Source organism: Phyllobates terribilis, unplaced genomic scaffold (assembly GCF_046119375.1).
Source record: "Phyllobates terribilis strain yellow unplaced genomic scaffold, ASM4611937v1 Scaffold_1090__1_contigs__length_425415, whole genome shotgun sequence".
Lineage (NCBI taxonomy): Eukaryota > Metazoa > Chordata > Amphibia > Anura > Dendrobatidae > Phyllobates > Phyllobates terribilis.
The window spans coordinates 1-25,549 of NW_027363850.1; the positions used below are offsets into that span (position 1 = coordinate 1).

The window sequence follows — 25,549 nt, forward strand, 5'->3', positions numbered from 1 at the left end:
ATAGGGGGGGTTGCTCAGAAAGTATGATTGGCAAAGGTGCGGCGTGCTACGAAGCCAAGTCTTTCTGGGGTTCCCAGTCCCAGTAAGCTTGGACTCCCACCAGGGCGCCTACTCCTGGGGCACATTGCTCCAAAGCACTCACACTTACCCAGCCTAGTGACTTCGATCCTGGAGGGCCATGTTTTCCATCAGATAACTCTATGAGCCACCTGGCGTACTAACAAGTGCACCAAACCAGTGTGTAATATGCATCAATTTACTAGGGCAGCCCAAGGACAAACTGCCTTTTCAAAAGATACTACACTTGATCTTAGCCAAACAGATACTACACTTGATCTTAGCCAAAAGGCCGAGAAGCGATAACCAGAATTGGTTTCCGACTACGGTGCCACCCAAGGATTCTGAAAAGTCCATTTGTGGAGATGGCCACCTGGACTCCCGTTAAGAAGACATGCTGTCAACCTCTAGATCCCTCACATGCCTGCACTTTTCGGCTTGCTGCTGCTGCAATCCACGCGTTTTAGATCTGCATAACTCCACCTCTTTTAGCACAGTACCCTCAACCCCCGGCTGTTCCCACCCGCCTCAACACCGTTGGAAGGGAGGAGAACCAATTAAGGCGGGGGGGGGGTGGAACGAGCAGCTGTCTACCCTTAGCAGGAGGGTTGCTGATTAATTACCTCTCCTGCTGCTGCTGCTGGCTGTCCAGCAGCAGACTGAAGGTGGCTGCTGCTGTGCGCAGGTATATAAAGGCTCAGAGCCTATTATGACACGCGCAGCCAGCGTTCCATTGCCACATTCCGTCTACTGCAGGCGGGATACCTGGATGGCTGAATGTCACTGAGAAGCTCACAGAGACCGCCATAAGCAACAGTTTAAAAGAATGCCACAGACTAATCAACCAAACTTTTTGGGTTGGTTTCTCTTTTATAGTCTGCAGGCATTAAATGAAAGAAGTCAGTGTTCCAGCAGAGGGAGACAACGTTTCAGAAAAGGCATTGTAGCAAACCAAAAAAGAAATTTTAAGCGCAGCAGAGTAACCAGCTCACATACCTGTTAGCTCAGGTGAGTTTAAAAGGCTGCTGTTGATAACAAGGGCATTTGCTAAATAGATGGTGTGTGTGCAACAATATACTGAAAGGTCAATTATATTGTGCAGCTTATCTCACCACCTGTAGTTATTTAGGTGAAAGCTCCAAAATGCTTGCCTAATATGTCTGTTTATCCAAAAGGAAGTATAGAGGGAGAGCTAGATAGATAGCATTGCATTACATTACATTACATGGCAATGCAATGCACAGTTGCTGAAGTTGAACCAAAATGAGCTTGTCATCTGGCTTCTGCAACTTTTAACATGAAAAATCCAATGAGGAGAAGAAAAGCAAAGCCAAAGAGTCCATCCCAAAATCCGACAAACAAGCAAAATGAACAAAAAGCATTGAATTCAATTCTTTCTGATTTTAGAAACTGCATTAAAGAAGGGGTGCACCGGTCCTGGAGATACTGCAATACCAGGTCAATGCGTGGAGTGGACAGAGCAAGCTCTTTTTCCATCTCCCTGTTCTAAAAATCCATTTAATATATGGTCCCCAGATAGGGGACGTATCAGATATTAAACTGATAAGAACAGATACTACACTTGATCTTAGCCAAAAGGCCGAGAAGCGATAACCAGAATTGGTTTCCGACTACGGTGCCACCCAAGGATTCTGAAAAGTCCATTTGTGGAGATGGCCACCTGGACTCCCGTTAAGAAGACATGCTGTCAACCTCTAGATCCCTCACATGCCTGCACTTTTCGGCTTGCTGCTGCTGCAATCCACGCGTTTTAGATCTGCATAACTCCACCTCTTTTAGCACAGTACCCTCAACCCCCGGCTGTTCCCACCCGCCTCAACACCGTTGGAAGGGAGGAGAACCAATTAAGGCGGGGGGGGGGGTGGAACGAGCAGCTGTCTACCCTTAGCAGGAGGGTTGCTGATTAATTACCTCTCCTGCTGCTGCTGCTGCTGCTGGCTGTCCAGCAGCAGACTGAAGGTGGCTGCTGCTGTGCGCAGGTATATAAAGGCTCAGAGCCTATTATGACACGCGCAGCCAGCGTTCCATTGCCACATTCCGTCTACTGCAGGCGGGATACCTGGATGGCTGAATGTCACTGAGAAGCTCACAGAGACCGCCATAAGCAACAGTTTAAAAGAATGCCACAGACTAATCAACCAAACTTTTTGGGTTGGTTTCTCTTTTATAGTCTGCAGGCATTAAATGAAAGAAGTCAGTGTTCCAGCAGAGGGAGACAACGTTTCAGAAAAGGCATTGTAGCAAACCAAAAAAGAAATTTTAAGCGCAGCAGAGTAACCAGCTCACATACCTGTTAGCTCAGGTGAGTTTAAAAGGCTGCTGTTGATAACAAGGGCATTTGCTAAATAGATGGTGTGTGTGCAACAATATACTGAAAGGTCAATTATATTGTGCAGCTTATCTCACCACCTGTAGTTATTTAGGTGAAAGCTCCAAAATGCTTGCCTAATATGTCTGTTTATCCAAAAGGAAGTATAGAGGGAGAGCTAGATAGATAGCATTGCATTACATTACATTACATGGCAATGCAATGCACAGTTGCTGAAGTTGAACCAAAATGAGCTTGTCATCTGGCTTCTGCAACTTTTAACATGAAAAATCCAATGAGGAGAAGAAAAGCAAATCCAAAGAGTCCATCCCAAAATCCGACAAACAAGCAAAATGAACAAAAAGCATTGAATTCAATTCTTTCTGATTTTAGAAACTGCATTAAAGAAGGGGTGCACCGGTCCTGGAGATACTGCAATACCAGGTCAATGCGTGGAGTGGACAGAGCAAGCTCTTTTTCCATCTCCCTGTTCTAAAAATCCATTTAATATATGGTCCCCAGATAGGGGACGTATCAGATATTAAACTGATAAGAACAGATACTACACTTGATCTTAGCCAAAAGGCCGAGAAGCGATAACCAGAATTGGTTTCCGACTACGGTGCCACCCAAGGATTCTGAAAAGTCCATTTGTAGAGATGGCCACCTGGACTCCCGTTAAGAAGACATGCTGTCAACCTCTAGATCCCTCACATGCCTGCACTTTTCGGCTTGCTGCTGCTGCAATCCACGCGTTTTAGATCTGCATAACTCCACCTCTTTTAGCACAGTACCCTCAACCCCCGGCTGTTCCCACCCGCCTCAACACCGTTGGAAGGGAGGAGAACCAATTAAGGCGGGGGGGGGGGTGGAACGAGCAGCTGTCTACCCATAGCAGGAGGGTTGCTGATTAATTACCTCTCCTGCTGCTGCTGCTGCTGGCTGTCCAGCAGCAGACTGAAGGTGGCTGCTGCTGTGCGCAGGTATATAAAGACTCAGAGCCTATTATGACACGCGCAGCCAGCGTTCCATTGCCACATTCCGTCTACTGCAGGCGGGATACCTGGATGGCTGAATGTCACTGAGAAGCTCACAGAGACCGCCATAAGCAACAGTTTAAAAGAATGCCACAGACTAATCAACCAAACTTTTTGGGTTGGTTTCTCTTTTATAGTCTGCAGGCATTAAAAGAAAGAAGTCAGTGTTCCAGCAGAGGGAGACAACGTTTCAGAAAAGGCATTGTAGCAAACCAAAAAAGAAATTTTAAGCGCAGCAGAGTAACCAGCTCACATACCTGTTAGCTCAGGTGAGTTTAAAAGGCTGCTGTTGATAACAAGGGCATTTGCTAAATAGATGGTGTGTGTGCAACAATATACTGAAAGGTCAATTATATTGTGCAGCTTATCTCACCACCTGTAGTTATTTAGGTGAAAGCTCCAAAATGCTTGCCTAATATGTCTGTTTATCCAAAAGGAAGTATAGAGGGAGAGCTAGATAGATAGCATTGCATTACATTACATTACATGGCAATGCAATGCACAGTTGCTGAAGTTGAACCAAAATGAGCTTGTCATCTGGCTTCTGCAACTTTTAACATGAAAAATCCAATGAGGAGAAGAAAAGCAAAGCCAAAGAGTCCATCCCAAAATCCGACAAACAAGCAAAATGAACAAAAAGCATTGAATTCAATTCTTTCTGATTTTAGAAACTGCATTAAAGAAGGGGTGCACCGGTCCTGGAGATACTGCAATACCAGGTCAATGCGTGGAGTGGACAGAGCAAGCTCTTTTTCCATCTCCCTGTTCTAAAAATCCATTTAATATATGGTCCCCAGATAGGGGACGTATCAGATATTAAACTGATAAGAACAGATACTACACTTGATCTTAGCCAAAAGGCCGAGAAGCGATAACCAGAATTGGTTTCCGACTACGGTGCCACCCAAGGATTCTGAAAAGTCCATTTGTGGAGATGGCCACCTGGACTCCCGTTAAGAAGACATGCTGTCAACCTCTAGATCCCTCACATGCCTGCACTTTTCGGCTTGCTGCTGCTGCAATCCACGCGTTTTAGATCTGCATAACTCCACCTCTTTTAGCACAGTACCCTCAACCCCCGGCTGTTCCCACCCGCCTCAACACCGTTGGAAGGGAGGAGAACCAATTAAGGCGGGGGGGGGTGGAACGAGCAGCTGTCTACCCTTAGCAGGAGGGTTGCTGATTAATTACCTCTCCTGCTGCTGCTGCTGCTGGCTGTCCAGCAGCAGACTGAAGGTGGCTGCTGCTGTGCGCAGGTATATAAAGGCTCAGAGCCTATTATGACACGCGCAGCCAGCGTTCCATTGCCACATTCCGTCTACTGCAGGCGGGATACCTGGATGGCTGAATGTCACTGAGAAGCTCACAGAGACCGCCATAAGCAACAGTTTAAAAGAATGCCACAGACTAATCAACCAAACTTTTTGGGTTGGTTTCTCTTTTATAGTCTGCAGGCATTAAATGAAAGAAGTCAGTGTTCCAGCAGAGGGAGACAACGTTTCAGAAAAGGCATTGTAGCAAACCAAAAAAGAAATTTTAAGCGCAGCAGAGTAACCAGCTCACATACCTGTTAGCTCAGGTGAGTTTAAAAGGCTGCTGTTGATAACAAGGGCATTTGCTAAATAGATGGTGTGTGTGCAACAATATACTGAAAGGTCAATTATATTGTGCAGCTTATCTCACCACCTGTAGTTATTTAGGTGAAAGCTCCAAAATGCTTGCCTAATATGTCTGTTTATCCAAAAGGAAGTATAGAGGGAGAGCTAGATAGATAGCATTGCATTACATTACATTACATGGCAATGCAATGCACAGTTGCTGAAGTTGAACCAAAATGAGCTTGTCATCTGGCTTCTGCAACTTTTAACATGAAAAATCCAATGAGGAGAAGAAAAGCAAAGCCAAAGAGTCCATCCCAAAATCCGACAAACAAGCAAAATGAACAAAAAGCATTGAATTCAATTCTTTCTGATTTTAGAAACTGCATTAAAGAAGGGGTGCACCGGTCCTGGAGATACTGCAATACCAGGTCAATGCGTGGAGTGGACAGAGCAAGCTCTTTTTCCATCTCCCTGTTCTAAAAATCCATTTAATATATGGTCCCCAGATAGGGGACGTATCAGATATTAAACTGATAAGAACAGATACTACACTTGATCTTAGCCAAAAGGCCGAGAAGCGATAACCAGAATTGGTTTCCGACTACGGTGCCACCCAAGGATTCTGAAAAGTCCATTTGTGGAGATGGCCACCTGGACTCCCGTTAAGAAGACATGCTGTCAACCTCTAGATCCCTCACATGCCTGCACTTTTCGGCTTGCTGCTGCTGCAATCCACGCGTTTTAGATCTGCATAACTCCACCTCTTTTAGCACAGTACCCTCAACCCCCGGCTGTTCCCACCCGCCTCAACACCGTTGGAAGGGAGGAGAACCAATTAAGGCGGGGGGGGGGGGGTGGAACGAGCAGCTCTCTACCCTTAGCAGGAGGGTTGCTGATTAATTACTAGTGTTGAGCCACCCCCGTAGTGTTCGGGTTCGGTTCGGTTCGTCGAACACCGGGATGTTCGAGGAACTGTTCGTCGAACTGTTCGTCGAACACCTTAGAACACCGTCGAACACCGTTAAAACCAATGGCAGGCAAACAAAAACACATAGAAACACATAGAAAACACCTGCAAAGGTGTCCAAAAGCTGACAAACTGCTCAGAAGACACTCTGTTTAAAAAAGCCGGCCGGCAAATTCAGCAGCGGCATACACCGGTACCCGACAATTTAGACAAGAAGGAATAGAGCATCACACATAGATTAGATAGATAGAAACATGTCAGTCACACATATAAGAATCACAGTGACAGTGTTGGTTACTGTACTTGTCATTTAGTGTAAAGGATTTATTAAAAAAAATATTAGTGTTTTCATGCACCGTCTCTTTAAAAAAGCCGGCCGGCAATTCAGCATCTGTACCCGACAATTTAGAACAGAAAGAATAGAGCTTCACACATAGATTAGATAGATAGAAACATGTCAGTCACATATATAATAAGTACAGTGATAGTGTTGCTTACTGTACTTGTCATTTAGTGTAAAGGATTTATTTAAAAAAATAATAGTGTTTTCATGCACTGTCTCTTTAAAAAAGCCGGCCGGCAATTCAGCAGCGGTACCCGACAATTTAGAACAGAAAGATAGAGCATCACACATAGATTAGATAGATAGAAACATGTCAGTCACATATATATGAAGTACAGTGATAGTGTTGGTTACTGTACTTGTCATTTAGTATTAAAATAAAGGATTTATTATTAAAAAAATTGGCGTGGGGTTCCCCTTAATTTTAGGCTCTAGCGGAGGTTAAGCAGACGGCTGGGGCAGATGTTTGAAGCCTGGGAAGGGGGTAATACCCACGGAGCTTCCCAGGCTACTAATATCAGCCCCCAGCTGAATACATAGCCTTTACTAGCTATTAAAATGGGGGACCCCCCAAAAAAAATGACGTGGGGTCCCCCCTAATTTAATAGCTAGCAAAGGCTAGGCAGACAGCTGGGGGCTGATATTAATAGCCCAGGAAGGGAGCCATGAATATTGGCCCCCTCCCAGGCTAGAAACACCAGCCGTCAGCCGCCCCAGAAATGGCGCATTCATAGGATGCGCCAATTCTGGCACTTAGCCTCGCTCTTCCACGCTGCCCTGGTGCGGTGGCAGGGGGTAATAGGGTTGGGGTTGATGTCAGCTTATAATGCCAGCTGACATCAAGCCCAGGTTAGTAATGGAGAGGCGTCTATAAGACACCCCCATTACTAACCCCATAGTCAAAGTTAAAAAAAACACAAACACCCAGAATAAAGTCCTTTAATTGAAATAAAGACACAATCCTTTATTGTTCTAAATTAAACCATACTTACCATCACGCCCATTCCAGCTGAAGCCAACGATCTCCTGCAATAAAAGAAAAATAATAAAGCAACCTCATCCTTACCTTTCCATGGTTCCCACGACAGCTTCAGCTCTGCTACATCGAGATGACAGGCTGGACCGCAGCAGAACGCCGCCATCCAGCCTGTCATCCCGCAGACACTGAGAAGCGCAGGCTTGCTTGCGCTGCTCAGCGTCTCTCTGTGACGACATCCAGATGAGCCGAGTTCATGTCCAATGAACTCGGCTCACCTCATGCACGTCACTGACAGCGTGGGAAAATTCTCACGCTGAAGCGGTGAGTGCAGGAGAATTTTCCCACGCTGTCAGTGACCTGCAGGAGGTGAGCTGAGTTCATTGGACATGAGCTCACCTCATGCACATCACTGACAGCGTGGGAGAATTCTCCTGCACTCAGCACTTCAGCGTGAGAATTTTCCCACGCTGTCAGTGACGTGCATGAGGTGAGCCGAGTTCATTGGACATGACCTCGGCTCATCTTTATGCCGTCACAGCGAGACAGTGAGGAGCGCAAGCATGCTTGCGCTTCTCAGTGTCTGCGGGATGACAGACTGGATGGCAGCGTTCTGCTGCGGTCCAGCCAGTCATCTCGATGTAGCAGAGCTGAAGCTGTCGTGGGAACCATGGAAAGGTAAGGATGAGGTTGGTTTATTATTTTTCTTTTATTGCAGGAGATCGTTGGCTTCAGCTGGAATGGGTGTGATGGTAAGTATGGTTTAATTTAGAACAATAAAGAATTGTGTCTTTATTTCAATTAAAGGACTTTATTCTGGGTGTTGTGTTTTTTTTAAATACTTTACTAGAAATTCATGGCGGTCATGTCTAATACTGGCGTGACCCCATGAATTTTGGGCTTGGGGCCAGCTGATAATACCAAGCTGGCCCTAACCCCTTTATTACCCAGTGAGCCACCGCACCAGGGCCCTGGATGAGTTGGGTACAGCGCCAGAAGATGGCGCTTCTATGAACGCGCCATTTTCCGGGGTGGCTGCGGACTGCAATTTGTAGCGGGGGGGGGCCCAGAAAGCTTGGGCCTCCCTGCGCTGCAGATTCCAGCCCCCAGCTGCCTAGTTGTACCTGGCTGGACACAAAAATAGGGCGAAGCCCCACGTACTTTTTTTTTAATTATTTCATGAAATTCATGAAATAATTAAGAAAAAAAGGGCTTCCCTATATTGTTGTGTCCGGCCAGGTACAAATAGGCAGCTGGTGGATGGGGGCAGCCCGTCCCTGCCTGCTGTACCTGGCTGGACACAAATATAGGGCGAAGCCCCACGTCAATTTTTTTAATTATTTCACGAATTTCCTGAAATGATTTAAAAAAAATTGACGTGGGGCTTCGCACTATATTTGTGTCCAGTCAGGTGCAGCAGGCAGGAACGGGCTGCCCCCAACCACCAGCTGCCTATTTGTACCTGGCCGGACACAACAATATAGGGAAGCCCTTTTTTTCTTAATTATTTCATGAAATAATTTAAAGAAAATTGACGTGGGGCTTCGCCCTGTTTTTGTGTCCAGCCAGGTACAACTAGGCAGCTGGGGGCTGGAATCCGCAGCGCAGGGAGACCCAAGCTTTCTGGGCCACCCCCGCTGCAAATTGCAGTCCGCAGCCACCCCGGAAAATGGCGCGTTCATAGAAGCGCCATCTTCTGGCGCTGTACCCAACTCATCCAGGGCCCTGATGCGGTGGCTCACTGGGTAATAAAGGGGTTAGGGCCAGCTTGGCATTATCAGCTGGCCCTAAGCCCGAAATTCATGGGGTCACGCCAATATTAGACATGACCACCATGAATTTCTAGTAAAGTATTTAAAAAAAACACAACACCGAGAAAAAAGTCCTTTAATTGAAATAAACACACAATTCTTTATTGTTCTAAATTAAACCATACTTACCATCACGCCCATTCCAGCTGAAGCCAACGATCTCCTGAAATAAAAGAAAAATAATAAAGCAACATCATCCTTACCTTTCCATGGTTCCCATGACAGCTTCAGCTCTGCTACATCGAGATGACAGGCTGGACCGCAGCAGAACGCTGCCATCCAGCCTGTCATCCCGCAGACACTGAGAAGCGCAGGCATGCTTGCGCTCCACAGTGTCTCTCTGTGAGGGCATCCAGATGAGCCGAGTTAATGTCCAATGAACTCGGCTCACCTCATGCACGTCACTGACAGCGTGGGAAAATTCTCCTGCACTCAGCGCTTCAGCGTGGGAGAATTCTCACACTGAAGCGCTGAGTGCAGGAGAATTCTCCCACGCTGTCAGTGACGTGCAGGAGGTGAGCTGAGTTCATTGGACATGAGCTCACCTTGTGCACGTCACTGACAGCGTGGGAAAATTCTCCTGCACTCAGCGCTTCAGCGTGGGAGAATTCTCACGCTGAAGCGCTGAGTGCAGGAGAATTCTCCCACGCTGTCAGTGACGTGCAGGAGGTGAGCTGAGTTCATTGGACATGAACTCGGCTCATCTGGATGTCGTCACACAGAGACGCTGAGCAGCGCAAGCAAGCCTGCGCTTCTCAGTGTCTGCGGGATGAGAGGCTGGATGGCAGCGTTCTGCTGCGGTCCAGCCTGTCATCTCGATGTAGCAGAGCTGAAGCTGTCGTGGGAACCATGGAAAGGTAAGGATGAGGTTGCTTTATTATTTTTCTTTTATTGCAGGAGATCGTTGGCTTCAGCTGGAATGGGCGTGATGGTAAGTATGGTTTAATTTAGAACAATAAAGGATTGTGTCTTTATTTCAATTAAAGGACTTTATTCTGGGTGTTTGTGTTTTTTTTAACTTTCACTATGGGGTTAGTAATGGGGGTGTCTTATAGACGCCTCTCCATTACTAACCTGGGCTTGATGTCAGCTGGCATTATAAGCTGACATCAACCCCAACCCTATTACCCCACTGCCACCGCACCAGGGCAGCGTGGAAGAGCGAGGCTAAGTGCCAGAATTGGCGCATCCTATGAATGCGCCATTTCTGGGGCGGCTGACGGCTGGTGTTTCTAGCCTGGGAGGGGGCCAATATTCATGGCTCCCTTCCTGGGCTATTAATATCAGCCCCCAGCTGTCTGCCTAGCCTTTGCTAGCTATTAAATTAGGGGGGACCCCACGTCATTTTTTTGGGGGGGTCCCCCATTTTAATAGCTAGTAAAGGCTATGTATTCAGCTGGGGGCTGATATTAGTAGCCTGGGAAGCTCCGTGGGTATTACCCCCTTCCCAGGCTTCAAACATCTGCCCCAGCCGTCTGCTTAACCTCCGCTAGAGCCTAAAATTAAGGGGAACCCCACGCCAATTTTTTTAATAATAAATCCTTTGTTTTAATACTAAATGACAAGTACAGTAACCAACACTATCACTGTACTTCATATATATGTGACTGACATGTTTCTATCTATCTAATCTATGTGTGATTCTCTATTCTTTCTATTCTAAATTGTCGGGTACCGCTGCTGAATTGCCGGCCGGCTTTTTTAAAGAGACGGTGCATGAAAACACTATTATTTTTTTTGATAAATCCTTTAAGCTAAATGACAAGTACAGTAAGCAACACTGTCACTGTACTTCATATATATATGACTGACATGTTTATATCTATCTAATCTATGTGTGAAGCTCTATTCTTTCGGTTCTAAATTGTCGGGTACAGGTGTATGCCGCTGCTGAATTGCCGGCTTTTCATGTTTCACTGTTGGCACTGTTCCCATCGATTTGGGCAATCACTGTAATGCCACAACCACCATGGCTGTGACATTACAGTGAGTGGCAGACAATCCCTGCATGATTGGTGCTCTAAATAGCGCCAGACATGCAGGACACGATTTTGGTGCACGAACAGTTATCGAACATAACCTCGAACAGCCGAATTTTTTGCAAATCGTTCGGGTTCGTCGAACAACTCGAACACCGCCCAAAACAGCTCGAATTTGAGATTGGCGAACAGTTCTAGTCGAACACCGCTCATCTCTATTAATTACCTCTCCTGCTGCTGCTGCTGCTGGCTGTCCAGCAGCAGACTGAAGGTGGCTGCTGCTGTGCGCAGGTATATAAAGGCTCAGAGCCTATTATGACACGCGCAGCCAGCGTTCCATTGCCACATTCCGTCTACTGCAGGCGGGATACCTGGATGGCTGAATGTCACTGAGAAGCTCACAGAGACCGCCATAAGCAACAGTTTAAAAGAATGCCACAGACTAATCAACCAAACTTTTTGGGTTGGTTTCTCTTTTATAGTCTGCAGGCATTAAATGAAAGAAGTCAGTGTTCCAGCAGAGGGAGACAACGTTTCAGAAAAGGCATTGTAGCAAACCAAAAAAGAAATTTTAAGCGCAGCAGAGTAACCAGCTCACATACCTGTTAGCTCAGGTGAGTTTAAAAGGCTGCTGTTGATAACAAGGGCATTTGCTAAATAGATGGTGTGTGTGCAACAATATACTGAAAGGTCAATTATATTGTGCAGCTTATCTCACCACCTGTAGTTATTTAGGTGAAAGCTCCAAAATGCTTGCCTAATATGTCTGTTTATCCAAAAGGAAGTATAGAGGGAGAGCTAGATAGATAGCATTGCATTACATTACATTACATGGCAATGCAATGCACAGTTGCTGAAGTTGAACCAAAATGAGCTTGTCATCTGGCTTCTGCAACTTTTAACATGAAAAATCCAATGAGGAGAAGAAAAGCAAAGCCAAAGAGTCCATCCCAAAATCCGACAAACAAGCAAAATGAACAAAAAGCATTGAATTCAATTCTTTCTGATTTTAGAAACTGCATTAAAGAAGGGGTGCACCGGTCCTGGAGATACTGCAATACCAGGTCAATGCGTGGAGTGGACAGAGCAAGCTCTTTTTCCATCTCCCTGTTCTAAAAATCCATTTAATATATGGTCCCCAGATAGGGGACGTATCAGATATTAAACTGATAAGAACAGATACTACACTTGATCTTAGCCAAAAGGCCGAGAAGCGATAACCAGAATTGGTTTCCGACTACGGTGCCACCCAAGGATTCTGAAAAGTCCATTTGTGGAGATGGCCACCTGGACTCCCGTTAAGAAGACATGCTGTCAACCTCTAGATCCCTCACATGCCTGCACTTTTCGGCTTGCTGCTGCTGCAATCCACGCGTTTTAGATCTGCATAACTCCACCTCTTTTAGCACAGTACCCTCAACCCCCGGCTGTTCCCACCCGCCTCAACACCGTTGGAAGGGAGGAGAACCAATTAAGGCGGGGGGGGGGTGGAACGAGCAGCTGTCTACCCTTAGCAGGAGGGTTGCTGATTAATTACCTCTCCTGCTGCTGCTGCTGGCTGTCCAGCAGCAGACTGAAGGTGGCTGCTGCTGTGCGCAGGTATATAAAGGCTCAGAGCCTATTATGACACGCGCAGCCAGCGTTCCATTGCCACATTCCGTCTACTGCAGGCGGGATACCTGGATGGCTGAATGTCACTGAGAAGCTCACAGAGACCGCCATAAGCAACAGTTTAAAAGAATGCCACAGACTAATCAACCAAACTTTTTGGGTTGGTTTCTCTTTTATAGTCTGCAGGCATTAAATGAAAGAAGTCAGTGTTCCAGCAGAGGGAGACAACGTTTCAGAAAAGGCATTGTAGCAAACCAAAAAAGAAATTTTAAGCGCAGCAGAGTAACCAGCTCACATACCTGTTAGCTCAGGTGAGTTTAAAAGGCTGCTGTTGATAACAAGGGCATTTGCTAAATAGATGGTGTGTGTGCAACAATATACTGAAAGGTCAATTATATTGTGCAGCTTATCTCACCACCTGTAGTTATTTAGGTGAAAGCTCCAAAATGCTTGCCTAATATGTCTGTTTATCCAAAAGGAAGTATAGAGGGAGAGCTAGATAGATAGCATTGCATTACATTACATTACATGGCAATGCAATGCACAGTTGCTGAAGTTGAACCAAAATGAGCTTGTCATCTGGCTTCTGCAACTTTTAACATGAAAAATCCAATGAGGAGAAGAAAAGCAAAGCCAAAGAGTCCATCCCAAAATCCGACAAACAAGCAAAATGAACAAAAAGCATTGAATTCAATTCTTTCTGATTTTAGAAACTGCATTAAAGAAGGGGTGCACCGGTCCTGGAGATACTGCAATACCAGGTCAATGCGTGGAGTGGACAGAGCAAGCTCTTTTTCCATCTCCCTGTTCTAAAAATCCATTTAATATATGGTCCCCAGATAGGGGACGTATCAGATATTAAACTGATAAGAACAGATACTACACTTGATCTTAGCCAAAAGGCCGAGAAGCGATAACCAGAATTGGTTTCCGACTACGGTGCCACCCAAGGATTCTGAAAAGTCCATTTGTGGAGATGGCCACCTGGACTCCCGTTAAGAAGACATGCTGTCAACCTCTAGATCCCTCACATGCCTGCACTTTTCGGCTTGCTGCTGCTGCAATCCACACGTTTTAGATCTGCATAACTCCACCTCTTTTAGCACAGTACCCTCAACCCCCGGCTGTTCCCACCCGCCTCAACACCGTTGGAAGGGAGGAGAACCAATTAAGGCGGGGGGGGGGGTGGAACGAGCAGCTGTCTACCCTTAGCAGGAGGGTTGCTGATTAATTACCTCTCCTGCTGCTGCTGCTGCTGGCTGTCCAGCAGCAGACTGAAGGTGGCTGCTGCTGTGCGCAGGTATATAAAGGCTCAGAGCCTATTATGACACGCGCAGCCAGCGTTCCATTGCCACATTCCGTCTACTGCAGGCGGGATACCTGGATGGCTGAATGTCACTGAGAAGCTCACAGAGACCGCCATAAGCAACAGTTTAAAAGAATGCCACAGACTAATCAACCAAACTTTTTGGGTTGGTTTCTCTTTTATAGTCTGCAGGCATTAAATGAAAGAAGTCAGTGTTCCAGCAGAGGGAGACAACGTTTCAGAAAAGGCATTGTAGCAAACCAAAAAAGAAATTTTAAGCGCAGCAGAGTAACCAGCTCACATACCTGTTAGCTCAGGTGAGTTTAAAAGGCTGCTGTTGATAACAAGGGCATTTGCTAAATAGATGGTGTGTGTGCAACAATATACTGAAAGGTCAATTATATTGTGCAGCTTATCTCACCACCTGTAGTTATTTAGGTGAAAGCTCCAAAATGCTTGCCTAATATGTCTGTTTATCCAAAAGGAAGTATAGAGGGAGAGCTAGATAGATAGCATTGCATTACATTACATTACATGGCAATGCAATGCACAGTTGCTGAAGTTGAACCAAAATGAGCTTGTCATCTGGCTTCTGCAACTTTTAACATGAAAAATCCAATGAGGAGAAGAAAAGCAAAGCCAAAGAGTCCATCCCAAAATCCGACAAACAAGCAAAATGAACAAAAAGCATTGAATTCAATTCTTTCTGATTTTAGAAACTGCATTAAAGAAGGGGTGCACCGGTCCTGGAGATACTGCAATACCAGGTCAATGCGTGGAGTGGACAGAGCAAGCTCTTTTTCCATCTCCCTGTTCTAAAAATCCATTTAATATATGGTCCCCAGATAGGGGACGTATCAGATATTAAACTGATAAGAACAGATACTACACTTGATCTTAGCCAAAAGGCCGAGAAGCGATAACCAGAATTGGTTTCCGACTACGGTGCCACCCAAGGATTCTGAAAAGTCCATTTGTGGAGATGGCCACCTGGACTCCCGTTAAGAAGACATGCTGTCAACCTCTAGATCCCTCACATGCCTGCACTTTTCGGCTTGCTGCTGCTGCAATCCACGCGTTTTAGATCTGCATAACTCCACCTCTTTTATCACAGTACCCTCAACCCCCGGCTGTTCCCACCCGCCTCAACACCGTTGGAAGGGAGGAGAACCAATTAAGGCGGGGGGGGGGGGTGGAACGAGCAGCTGTCTACCCTTAGCAGGAGGGTTGCTGATTAATTACCTCTCCTGCTGCTGCTGCTGCTGGCTGTCCAGCAGCAGACTGAAGGTGGCTGCTGCTGTGCGCAGGTATATAAAGGCTCAGAGCCTATTATGACACGCGCAGCCAGCGTTCCATTGCCACATTCCGTCTACTGCAGGCGGGATACCTGGATGGCTGAATGTCACTGAGAAGCTCACAGAGACCGCCATAAGCAACAGTTTAAAAGAATGCCACAGACTAATCAACCAAACTTTTTGGGTTGGTTTCTCTTTTATAGTCTGCAGGCATTAAATGAAAGAAGTCAGTGTTCCAGCAGAGGGAGACAACGTTTCAGAAAAGGCATTGTAGCAAACCAAAAAAGAAATTTTAAGCGCAGCAGAGTAACCAGCTCACATACCTGTTAGCTCAGGTGAGTTTAAAAGGCTGCTGTTGATAACAAGGGCATTTGCTAAATAGATGGTGTGTGTGCAACAATATACTGAAAGGTCAATTATATTGTGCAGCTTATCTCACCACCTGTAGTTATTTAGGTGAAAGCTCCAAAATGCTTGCCTAATATGTCTGTTTATCCAAAAGGAAGTATAGAGGGAGAGCTAGATAGATAGCATTGCATTACATTACATTACATGGCAATGCAATGCACAGTTGCTGAAGTTGAACCAAAATGAGCTTGTCATCTGGCTTCTGCAACTTTTAACATGAAAAATCCAATGAGGAGAAGAAAAGCAAAGCCAAAGAGTCCATCCCAAAATCCGACAAACAAGCAAAATGAACAAAAAGCATTGAATTCAATTCTTTCTGATTTTAGAAACTGCATTAAAGAAGGGGTGCACCGGTCCTGGAGATACTGCAATACCAGGTCAATGCGTGGAGTGGACAGAGCAAGCTCTTTTTCCATCTCCCTGTTCTAAAAATCCATTTAATATATGGTCCCCAGATAGGGGACGTATCAGATATTAAACTGATAAGAACAGATACTACACTTGATCTTAGCCAAAAGGCCGAGGAGCGATAACCAGAATTGGTTTCCGACTACGGTGCCACCCAAGGATTCTGAAAAGTCCATTTGTGGAGATGGCCACCTGGACTCCCGTTAAGAAGACATGCTGTCAACCTCTAGATCCCTCACATGCCTGCACTTTTCGGCTTGCTGCTGCTGCAATCCACGCGTTTTAGATCTGCATAACTCCACCTCTTTTAGCACAGTACCCTCAACCCCCGGCTGTTCCCACCCGCCTCAACACCGTTGGAAGGGCGGAGAACCAATTAAGGCGGGGGGGGGGTGGAACGAGCAGCTGTCTACCCTTAGCAGGAGGGTTGCTGATTAATTACCTCTCCTGCTGCTGCTGCTGCTGGCTGTCCAGCAGCAGACTGAAGGTGGCTGCTGCTGTGCGCAGGTATATAAAGGCTCAGAGCCTATTATGACACGCGCAGCCAGCGTTCCATTGCCACATTCCGTCTACTGCAGGCGGGATACCTGGATGGCTGAATGTCACTGAGAAGCTCACAGAGACCGCCATAAGCAACAGTTTAAAAGAATGCCACAGACTAATCAACCAAACTTTTTGGGTTGGTTTCTCTTTTATAGTCTGCAGGCATTAAATGAAAGAAGTCAGTGTTCCAGCAGAGGGAGACAACGTTTCAGAAAAGGCATTGTAGCAAACCAAAAAAGAAATTTTAAGCGCAGCAGAGTAACCAGCTCACATACCTGTTAGCTCAGGTGAGTTTAAAAGGCTGCTGTTGATAACAAGGGCATTTGCTAAATAGATGGTGTGTGTGCAACAATATACTGAAAGGTCAATTATATTGTGCAGCTTATCTCACCACCTGTAGTTATTTAGGTGAAAGCTCCAAAATGCTTGCCTAATATGTCTGTTTATCCAAAAGGAAGTATAGAGGGAGAGCTAGATAGATAGCATTGCATTACATTACATTACATGGCAATGCAATGCACAGTTGCTGAAGTTGAACCAAAATGAGCTTGTCATCTGGCTTCTGCAACTTTTAACATGAAAAATCCAATGAGGAGAAGAAAAGCAAAGCCAAAGAGTCCATCCCAAAATCCGACAAACAAGCAAAATGAACAAAAAGCATTGAATTCAATTCTTTCTGATTTTAGAAACTGCATTAAAGAAGGGGTGCACCGATCCTGGAGATACTGCAATACCAGGTCAATGCGTGGAGTGGACAGAGCAAGCTCTTTTTCCATCTCCCTGTTCTAAAAATCCATTTAATATATGGTCCCCAGATAGGGGACGTATCAGATATTAAACTGATAAGAACAGATACTACACTTGATCTTAGCCAAAAGGCCGAGAAGCGATAACCAGAATTGGTTTCCGACTACGGTGCCACCCAAGGATTCTGAAAAGTCCATTTGTGGAGATGGCCACCTGGACTCCCGTTAAGAAGACATGCTGTCAACCTCTAGATCCCTCACATGCCTGCACTTTTCGGCTTGCTGCTGCTGCAATCCACGCGTTTTAGATCTGCATAACTCCACCTCTTTTAGCACAGTACCCTCAACCCCCGGCTGTTCCCACCCGCCTCAACACCGTTGGAAGGGAGGAGAACCAATTAAGCCGGGGGGGGGGTGGAACGAGCAGCTGTCTACCCTTAGCAGGAGGGTTGCTGATTAATTACCTCTCCTGCTGCTGCTGCTGCTGGCTGTCCAGCAGCAGACTGAAGGTGGCTGCTGCTGTGCGCAGGTATATAAAGGCTCAGAGCCTATTATGACACGCGCAGCCAGCGTTCCATTGCCACATTCCGTCTACTGCAGGCGGGATACCTGGATGGCTGAATGTCACTGAGAAGCTCACAGAGACCGCCATAAGCAACAGTTTAAAAGAATGCCACAGACTAATCAACCAAACTTTTTGGGTTGGTTTCTCTTTTATAGTCTGCAGGCATTAAATGAAAGAAGTCAGTGTTCCAGCAGAGGGAGACAACGTTTCAGAAAAGGCATTGTAGCAAACCAAAAAAGAAATTTTAAGCGCAGCAGAGTAACCAGCTCACATACCTGTTAGCTCAGGTGAGTTTAAAAGGCTGCTGTTGATAACAAGGGCATTTGCTAAATAGATGGTGTGTGTGCAACAATATACTGAAAGGTCAATTATATTGTGCAGCTTATCTCACCACCTGTAGTTATTTAGGTGAAAGCTCCAAAATGCTTGCCTAATATGTCTGTTTATCCAAAAGGAAGTATAGAGGGAGAGCTAGATAGATAGCATTGCATTACATTACATTACATGGCAATGCAATGCACAGTTGCTGAAGTTGAACCAAAATGAGCTTGTCATCTGGCTTCTGCAACTTTTAACATGAAAAATCCAATGAGGAGAAGAAAAGCAAAGCCAAAGAGTCCATCCCAAAATCCGACAAACAAGCAAAATGAACAAAAAGCATTGAATTCAATTCTTTCTGATTTTAGAAACTGCATTAAAGAAGGGGTGCACCGGTCCTGGAGATACTGCAATACCAGGTCAATGCGTGGAGTGGACAGAGCAAGCTCTTTTTCCATCTCCCTGTTCTAAAAATCCATTTAATATATGGTCCCCAGATAGGGGACGTATCAGATATTAAACTGATAAGAACAGATACTACACTTGATCTTAGCCAAAAGGCCGAGAAGCGATAACCAGAATTGGTTTCCGACTACGGTGCCACCCAAGGATTCTGAAAAGTCCATTTGTGGAGATGGCCACCTGGACTCCCGTTAAGAAGACATGCTGTCAACCTCTAGATCCCTCACATGCCTGCACTTTTCGGCTTGCTGCTGCTGCAATCCACGCGTTTTAGATCTGCATAACTCCACCTCTTTTAGCACAGTACCCTCAACCCCCGGCTGTTCCCACCCGCCTCAACACCGTTGGAAGGGAGGAGAACCAATTAAGCCGGGGGGGGGGGTGGAACGAGCAGCTGTCTACCCTTAGCAGGAGGGTTGCTGATTAATTACCTCTCCTGCTGCTGCTGCTGCTGGCTGTCCAGCAGCAGACTGAAGGTGGCTGCTGCTGTGCGCAGGTATATAAAGGCTCAGAGCCTATTATGACACGCGCAGCCAGCGTTCCATTGCCACATTCCGTCTACTGCAGGCGGGATACCTGGATGGCTGAATGTCACTGAGAAGCTCACAGAGACCGCCATAAGCAACAGTTTAAAAGAATGCCACAGACTAATCAACCAAACTTTTTGGGTTGGTTTCTCTTTTATAGTCTGCAGGCATTAAATGAAAGAAGTCAGTGTTCCAGCAGAGGGAGACAACGTTTCAGAAAAGGCATTGTAGCAAACCAAAAAAGAAATTTTAAGCGCAGCAGAGTAACCAGCTCACATACCTGTTAGCTCAGGTGAGTTTAAAAGGCTGCTGTTGATAACAAGGGCATTTGCTAAATAGATGGTGTGTGTGCAACAATATACTGAAAGGTCAATTATATTGTGCAGCTTATCTCACCACCTGTAGTTATTTAGGTGAAAGCTCCAAAATGCTTGCCTAATATGTCTGTTTATCCAAAAGGAAGTATAGAGGGAGAGCTAGATAGATAGCATTGCATTACATTACATTACATGGCAATGCAATGCACAGTTGCTGAAGTTGAACCAAAATGAGCTTGTCATCTGGCTTCTGCAACTTTTAACATGAAAAATCCAATGAGGAGAAGAAAAGCAAAGCCAAAGAGTCCATCCCAAAATCCGACAAACAAGCAAAATGAACAAAAAGCATTGAATTCAATTCTTTCTGATTTTAGAAACTGCATTAAAGAAGGGGTGCATCGGTCCTGGAGATACTGCAATACCAGGTCAATGCGTGGAGTGGACAGAGCAAGCTCTTTTTCAATCTCCCTGTTCTAAAAATCCATTTAATATATGGTCCCCAGATAGGGGACGTATCAGATATTAAACTGATAAGAACAGATACTACACTTGATCTTAGCCAAAAGGCCGAGAAGCGATAACCAGAATTGGTTTCCGACTACGGTGCCACCCAAGGATTCTGAAAAGTCCATTTGTGGAGATGGCCACCTGGACTCCCGTTAAGAAGACATGCTGTCAACCTCTAGATCCCTCACATGCCTGCACTTTTCGGCTTGCTGCTGCTGCAATCCACGCGTTTTAGATCTGCATAACTCCACCTCTTTTAGCACAGTACCCTCAAAGCCCGGCTGTTCCCACCCGCCTCAACACCGTTGGAAGTGAGGAGAACCAATTAAGGCGGGGGGGGGTGGAACGAGCAGCTGTCTACCCTTAGCACTAGGGTTGCTGATTAATTACCTCTCCTGCTGCTGCTGCTGCTGGCTGTCCAGCAGCAGACTGAAGGTGGCTGCTGCTGTGCGCAGGTATATAAAGGCTCAGAGCCTATTATGACACGCGCAGCCAGCGTTCCATTGCCACATTCCGTCTACTGCAGGCGGGATACCTGGATGGCTGAATGTCACTGAGAAGCTCACAGAGACCGCCATAAGCAACAGTTTAAAAGAATGCCACAGACTAATCAACCAAACTTTTTGGGTTGGTTTCTCTTTTATAGTCTGCAGGCATTAAATGAAAGAAGTCAGTGTTCCAGCAGAGGGAGACAACGTTTCAGAAAAGGCATTGTAGCAAACCAAAAAAGAAATTTTAAGCCCAGCAGAGTAACCAGCTCACATACCTGTTAGCTCAGGTGAGTTTAAAAGGCTGCTGTTGATAACAAGGGCATTTGCTAAATAGATGGTGTGTGTGCAACAATATACTGAAAGGTCAATTATATTGTGCAGCTTATCTCACCACCTGTAGTTATTTAGGTGAAAGCTCCAAAATGCTTGCCTAATATGTCTGTTTATCCAAAAGGAAGTATAGAGGGAGAGCTAGATAGATAGCATTGCATTACATTACATTACATGGCAATGCAATGCACAGTTGCTGAAGTTGAACCAAAATGAGCTTGTCATCTGGCTTCTGCAACTTTTAACATGAAAAATCCAATGAGGAGAAGAAAAGCAAAGCCAAAGAGTCCATCCCAAAATCCGACAAACAAGCAAAATGAACAAAAAGCATTGAATTCAATTCTTTCTGATTTTAGAAACTGCATTAAAGAAGGGGTGCACCGGTCCTGGAGATACTGCAATACCAGGTCAATGCGTGGAGTGGACAGAGCAAGCTCTTTTTCCATCTCCCTGTTCTAAAAATCCATTTAATATATGGTCCCCAGATAGGGGACGTATCAGATATTAAACTGATAAGAACAGATACTACACTTGATCTTAGCCAAAAGGCCGAGAAGCGATAACCAGAATTGGTTTCCGACTACGGTGCCACCCAAGGATTCTGAAAAGTCCATTTGTGGAGATGGCCACCTGGACTCCCGTTAAGAAGACATGCTGTCAACCTCTAGATCCCTCACATGCCTGCACTTTTCGGCTTGCTGCTGCTGCAATCCACGCGTTTTAGATCTGCATAACTCCACCTCTTTTAGCACAGTACCCTCAACCCCCGGCTGTTCCCACCCGCCTCAACACCGTTGGAAGGGAGGAGAACCAATTAAGGCGGGGGGGGGTGGAACGAGCAGCTGTCTACCCTTAGCAGGAGGGTTGCTGATTAATTACCTCTCCTGCTGCTGCTGCTGCTGGCTGTCCAGCAGCAGACTGAAGGTGGCTGCTGCTGTGCGCAGGTATATAAAGGCTCAGAGCCTATTATAACACGCGCAGCCAGCTTTCCATTGCCACATTCCTTCTACTGCAGGCGGGATACCTGGATGGCTGAATGTCACTGAGAAGCTCACAGAGACCGCCATAAGCAACAGTTTAAAAGAATGCCACAGACTAATCAACCAAACTTTTTGGGTTGGTTTCTCTTTTATAGTCTGCAGGCATTAAATGAAAGAAGTCAGTGTTCCAGCAGAGGGAGACAACGTTTCAGAAAAGGCATTGTAGCAAACCAAAAAAGAAATTTTAAGCGCAGCAGAGTAACCAGCTCACATACCTGTTAGCTCAGGTGAGTTTAAAAGGCTGCTGTTGATAACAAGGGCATTTGCTAAATAGATGGTGTGTGTGCAACAATATACTGAAAGGTCAATTATATTGTGCAGCTTATCTCACCACCTGTAGTTATTTAGGTGAAAGCTCCAAAATGCTTGCCTAATATGTCTGTTTATCCAAAGGGAAGTATAGAGGGAGAGCTAGATAGATAGCATTGCATTACATTACATTACATGGCAATGCAATGCACAGTTGCTGAAGTTGAACCAAAATGAGCTTGTCATCTGGCTTCTGCAACTTTTAACATGAAAAATCCAATGAGGAGAAGAAAAGCAAAGCCAAAGAGTCCATCCCAAAATCCGACAAACAAGCAAAATGAACAAAAAGCATTGAATTCAATTCTTTCTGATTTTAGAAACTGCATTAAAGAAGGGGTGCACCGGTCCTGGAGATACTGCAATACCAGGTCAATGCGTGGAGTGGACAGAGCAAGCTCTTTTTCCATCTCCCTGTTCTAAAAATCCATTTAATATATGGTCCCCAGATAGGGGACGTATCAGATATTAAACTGATAAGAACAGATTTTTTTCTTTTTCATTTTGTTCTTATATTTCAGTTGTTATTTCTCTTCTAATATTTCTCTTGCCTTATAATCTGTTCATGCTACAAGGTTCCACAGATGAAAGTTCCATAGACTCTTGGCTCTTTTTTTCCCAATTCTCTTCAGATCTAACAGGTAATAAATATATATTTCACTTAGTGCTAATTTTATGCATTCACTTTCACTTATAAAATCTCTTTTAAAAAGCAATATGTTTCGGACTTTCCATAGCGCATTCTTTATTCCATTTATCATTATCGAAATGACTCTTTCTTTTTCTTTTGATTGACATGTAAAATTTCCATATAAAACTACTTCGTGATTTAAAAACTTAAGACCAGTAACAAACTTTAAGAGACTTCCAACTTCTTTCCAGACATTTTGGGCATAAAAACAGTTCCAAAAGGTGTGTAAAACTGTTTCCTCTCTAACACAGCCTGTTCTAGGGCATCTTGCAGTATTGCACAATCCCCTTCTGTGTTGAAAAAATCTAACAGGAACACATTCTTGCACTATTGCCCATGCCAAGTCTTTATATTCATTTGTTAGATAAGGTGCATAAGTCATTCTCCAAATTCTTCCACTTTTAGTGTAAGTAAAGTTTGCCACTGCTGTCATCGTTTCTTTTCTCTTTGTCTCTAGAGCCAGTCTTCTTGAATTTGACAGCATCTCCACATCTACTTCAGGTAAGTTATAAAGTCTAATTGTTTTTTCTAGTAAGACATATTGTTTTGGCGGTGTAATTAGGACAGGAGAATTTTGGGGCAATGTTATCCACTTTCTTTTCCTAAAGATATCTCCAGCTGCATATCTTAAGTAGAAAGACCAATGAGTTCTTAGATTGGTCATTTTGAAGCAAAAACTAAAGAACTTTAGGTACAAAAATTTTTTGATATTTGGGATATTCTTTCCACCATATTTATGCTGCTTGTACATTGTCTCTCTTCGAACCTTCTCCATTTTTGATCCCCACAGAAAAAGAAAAATTTGTCTCTGGAGAAACTTTATTGTGTTCTCATTCGGGGGGTACACCATACTTAAAAACAACATTATCGGCAACAACAAAGACTTAATGATCAAGTTTTTACCTTCCATTGATAATTTTCTGAGTTTCCATAAACTTATCTTCTTTTGCATTTTCTCCTTCACCAACTGCCAACTTTCTTCTCCATCATTCTTTTTTGTAAACACAACACCTAAAATTTTGATCTTATCACTTCTTATTTTAAGTTGAGGAATCTGCGCATCTGACCAATCACCGAATCCAAGACATTCGCTCTTCTCCAAGTTCAGTTTGAAGGCAGATGCTAAACAGAAAAAATCAGTAGTTCTTACTGCTCTTCTCAGCGATTGTTCTGAGTCGCACAGGATCGTGATGTCATCCATGTACCCCAGTGACTTAGTACTTAGTCCATTTCCACCTGGTATGGGTACACCTTTCACCATCTTATCTTTCCTCAACATTGCCAGTAGAGGCTCGATTGCGCAGATAAAGAGCAGAGGCGAAAGTGGGCATCCTTGTTTGACGCCCGACTTTAGAAAAACTTCTGAAGATAAAAAACCATTAATTAAAATCCTGCTAAAACTTCCATCATATAAAAGTGCAATGTGCTTAATAAAAACATCCGGGAATTTCATTTTCTTTAACACAGAATACAGGTACTTATGAGAGACTCTGTCGTACGCTTTCTGGAAATCAAGGGACAGAAGAGCTAGCTTTTGCTTCCTCTCTTGCTGATACCAAATTGCGTCCCGTATAATATTCAAGTTTTCTGCAATTGTACGACCAGGCACACCACATACCTGATCAGGATGCACGACCTTCTCTATCACCTTCTTCATTCTGTTCACCATGATTTTTGCCATAATTTTATAATCTACGTTGAGTAACGTGATTGGTCTCCAGTTCTCTAGATTAGTCTTATCTCCTTTTTTAAAAAGCAGGGTGACCACACCACTTCTCCAAGATTCAGGCAATTTGTCACATAAAAAGACAGCTTTAAAAATCTCAAACAGGTCGTCTTTTAAAATCTCCCAAAAAGTAAGATAAAATTCAATTTGTAGTCCGTCAGTACCCGGTGTTTTTCCTCTAGAAAAGCTTTTGATTGCACTTAGCAGTTCTTCTTCACAGATATCTTCAATCAACAACTCTTGATCTTGCTTTTCAAGGTGATTCTGCAATGAATTAAGAGCATCAGGTAAAAAATCAGCGTCAATTTTCTTTTCGCTAAAAAGATTTTGATAAAAAGTTTGCGCTTTGTCCAACAGTCCATCTTTAGTTGTTTCACCATCAAGTTCTTTAATTAATTCTTTGCGTTCTAAAGATTTTTTGAAAAAGAACCTGGAACATGTTTCATTTTTTTCCATATGTTCTACCTTGGCGTTGAAAATTATTTCTTTGCCTTTCTGTTCAATTGCTTTTTTAATGTCTTCTTTGACTTGTAAAATAACATCCTCCATATCTATCCCTGCATTTCTGAGTTTGTAACCTGTTTGCAGTTTTGTATTCAGGTCTTTAAACCATTTCTGATTCTGTCTGGCCTTCCTTTTGCCAGCTAAGAGAAAAAAATGTCTAATTTGAGACTTCACATACTCCCACCATTCTAGAATTCTTTTGTAATAACGTTTTTTCCCCTGTAGTTTTTTATAAAATTTCAAAAATTCCTCTTTTATACTTTCATCTTCCAGCAGCAGAGTGTTCAACTTCCAGACACCTCGCCCTTTCTCTAGACTGGGCAATTCCAAGTGAGTAATTAACGTTTT

The 25,549-nt window shown here is 44.5% G+C and overlaps 13 non-coding genes and 1 pseudogene across 13 annotated transcripts; all 14 read right to left on the reverse strand.

Moving 5' to 3' along the window:
* Positions 1-219: 219 nt before the first annotated feature.
* Positions 220-361, reverse strand: LOC141242988 (U2 spliceosomal RNA; annotated as a pseudogene).
* A 1,117-nt stretch (positions 362-1,478) lies between these two features.
* On the reverse strand, positions 1,479-1,669 carry LOC141242841 (U2 spliceosomal RNA). Its single transcript, XR_012307200.1, has one exon. It is a non-coding gene; the product is annotated as a U2 spliceosomal RNA (small nuclear RNA).
* Positions 1,670-2,793: 1,124 nt separating this feature from the next.
* Positions 2,794-2,984, reverse strand: LOC141242853 (U2 spliceosomal RNA). Its single transcript, XR_012307211.1, has one exon. It is a non-coding gene; the product is annotated as a U2 spliceosomal RNA (small nuclear RNA).
* A 1,121-nt stretch (positions 2,985-4,105) lies between these two features.
* On the reverse strand, positions 4,106-4,296 carry LOC141242864 (U2 spliceosomal RNA). Its single transcript, XR_012307222.1, has one exon. It is a non-coding gene; the product is annotated as a U2 spliceosomal RNA (small nuclear RNA).
* A 1,119-nt stretch (positions 4,297-5,415) lies between these two features.
* LOC141242876 (U2 spliceosomal RNA) lies at positions 5,416-5,606 on the reverse strand. The gene has a single exon (XR_012307233.1). It is a non-coding gene; the product is annotated as a U2 spliceosomal RNA (small nuclear RNA).
* A 6,521-nt stretch (positions 5,607-12,127) lies between these two features.
* On the reverse strand, positions 12,128-12,318 carry LOC141242888 (U2 spliceosomal RNA). The gene has a single exon (XR_012307244.1). It is a non-coding gene; the product is annotated as a U2 spliceosomal RNA (small nuclear RNA).
* A 1,117-nt stretch (positions 12,319-13,435) lies between these two features.
* LOC141242900 (U2 spliceosomal RNA) lies at positions 13,436-13,626 on the reverse strand. The gene has a single exon (XR_012307255.1). It is a non-coding gene; the product is annotated as a U2 spliceosomal RNA (small nuclear RNA).
* Positions 13,627-14,747: 1,121 nt separating this feature from the next.
* On the reverse strand, positions 14,748-14,938 carry LOC141242912 (U2 spliceosomal RNA). Its single transcript, XR_012307267.1, has one exon. It is a non-coding gene; the product is annotated as a U2 spliceosomal RNA (small nuclear RNA).
* Positions 14,939-16,060: 1,122 nt separating this feature from the next.
* On the reverse strand, positions 16,061-16,251 carry LOC141242966 (U2 spliceosomal RNA). The gene has a single exon (XR_012307317.1). It is a non-coding gene; the product is annotated as a U2 spliceosomal RNA (small nuclear RNA).
* A 1,120-nt stretch (positions 16,252-17,371) lies between these two features.
* LOC141242906 (U2 spliceosomal RNA) lies at positions 17,372-17,562 on the reverse strand. The gene has a single exon (XR_012307261.1). It is a non-coding gene; the product is annotated as a U2 spliceosomal RNA (small nuclear RNA).
* Positions 17,563-18,682: 1,120 nt separating this feature from the next.
* LOC141242924 (U2 spliceosomal RNA) lies at positions 18,683-18,873 on the reverse strand. The gene has a single exon (XR_012307278.1). It is a non-coding gene; the product is annotated as a U2 spliceosomal RNA (small nuclear RNA).
* A 1,121-nt stretch (positions 18,874-19,994) lies between these two features.
* On the reverse strand, positions 19,995-20,185 carry LOC141242957 (U2 spliceosomal RNA). The gene has a single exon (XR_012307309.1). It is a non-coding gene; the product is annotated as a U2 spliceosomal RNA (small nuclear RNA).
* Positions 20,186-21,304: 1,119 nt separating this feature from the next.
* Positions 21,305-21,495, reverse strand: LOC141242936 (U2 spliceosomal RNA). Its single transcript, XR_012307289.1, has one exon. It is a non-coding gene; the product is annotated as a U2 spliceosomal RNA (small nuclear RNA).
* Positions 21,496-22,614: 1,119 nt separating this feature from the next.
* LOC141242982 (U2 spliceosomal RNA) lies at positions 22,615-22,796 on the reverse strand. The gene has a single exon (XR_012307329.1). It is a non-coding gene; the product is annotated as a U2 spliceosomal RNA (small nuclear RNA).
* Between the last annotated feature and the right edge of the window lie 2,753 nt (positions 22,797-25,549).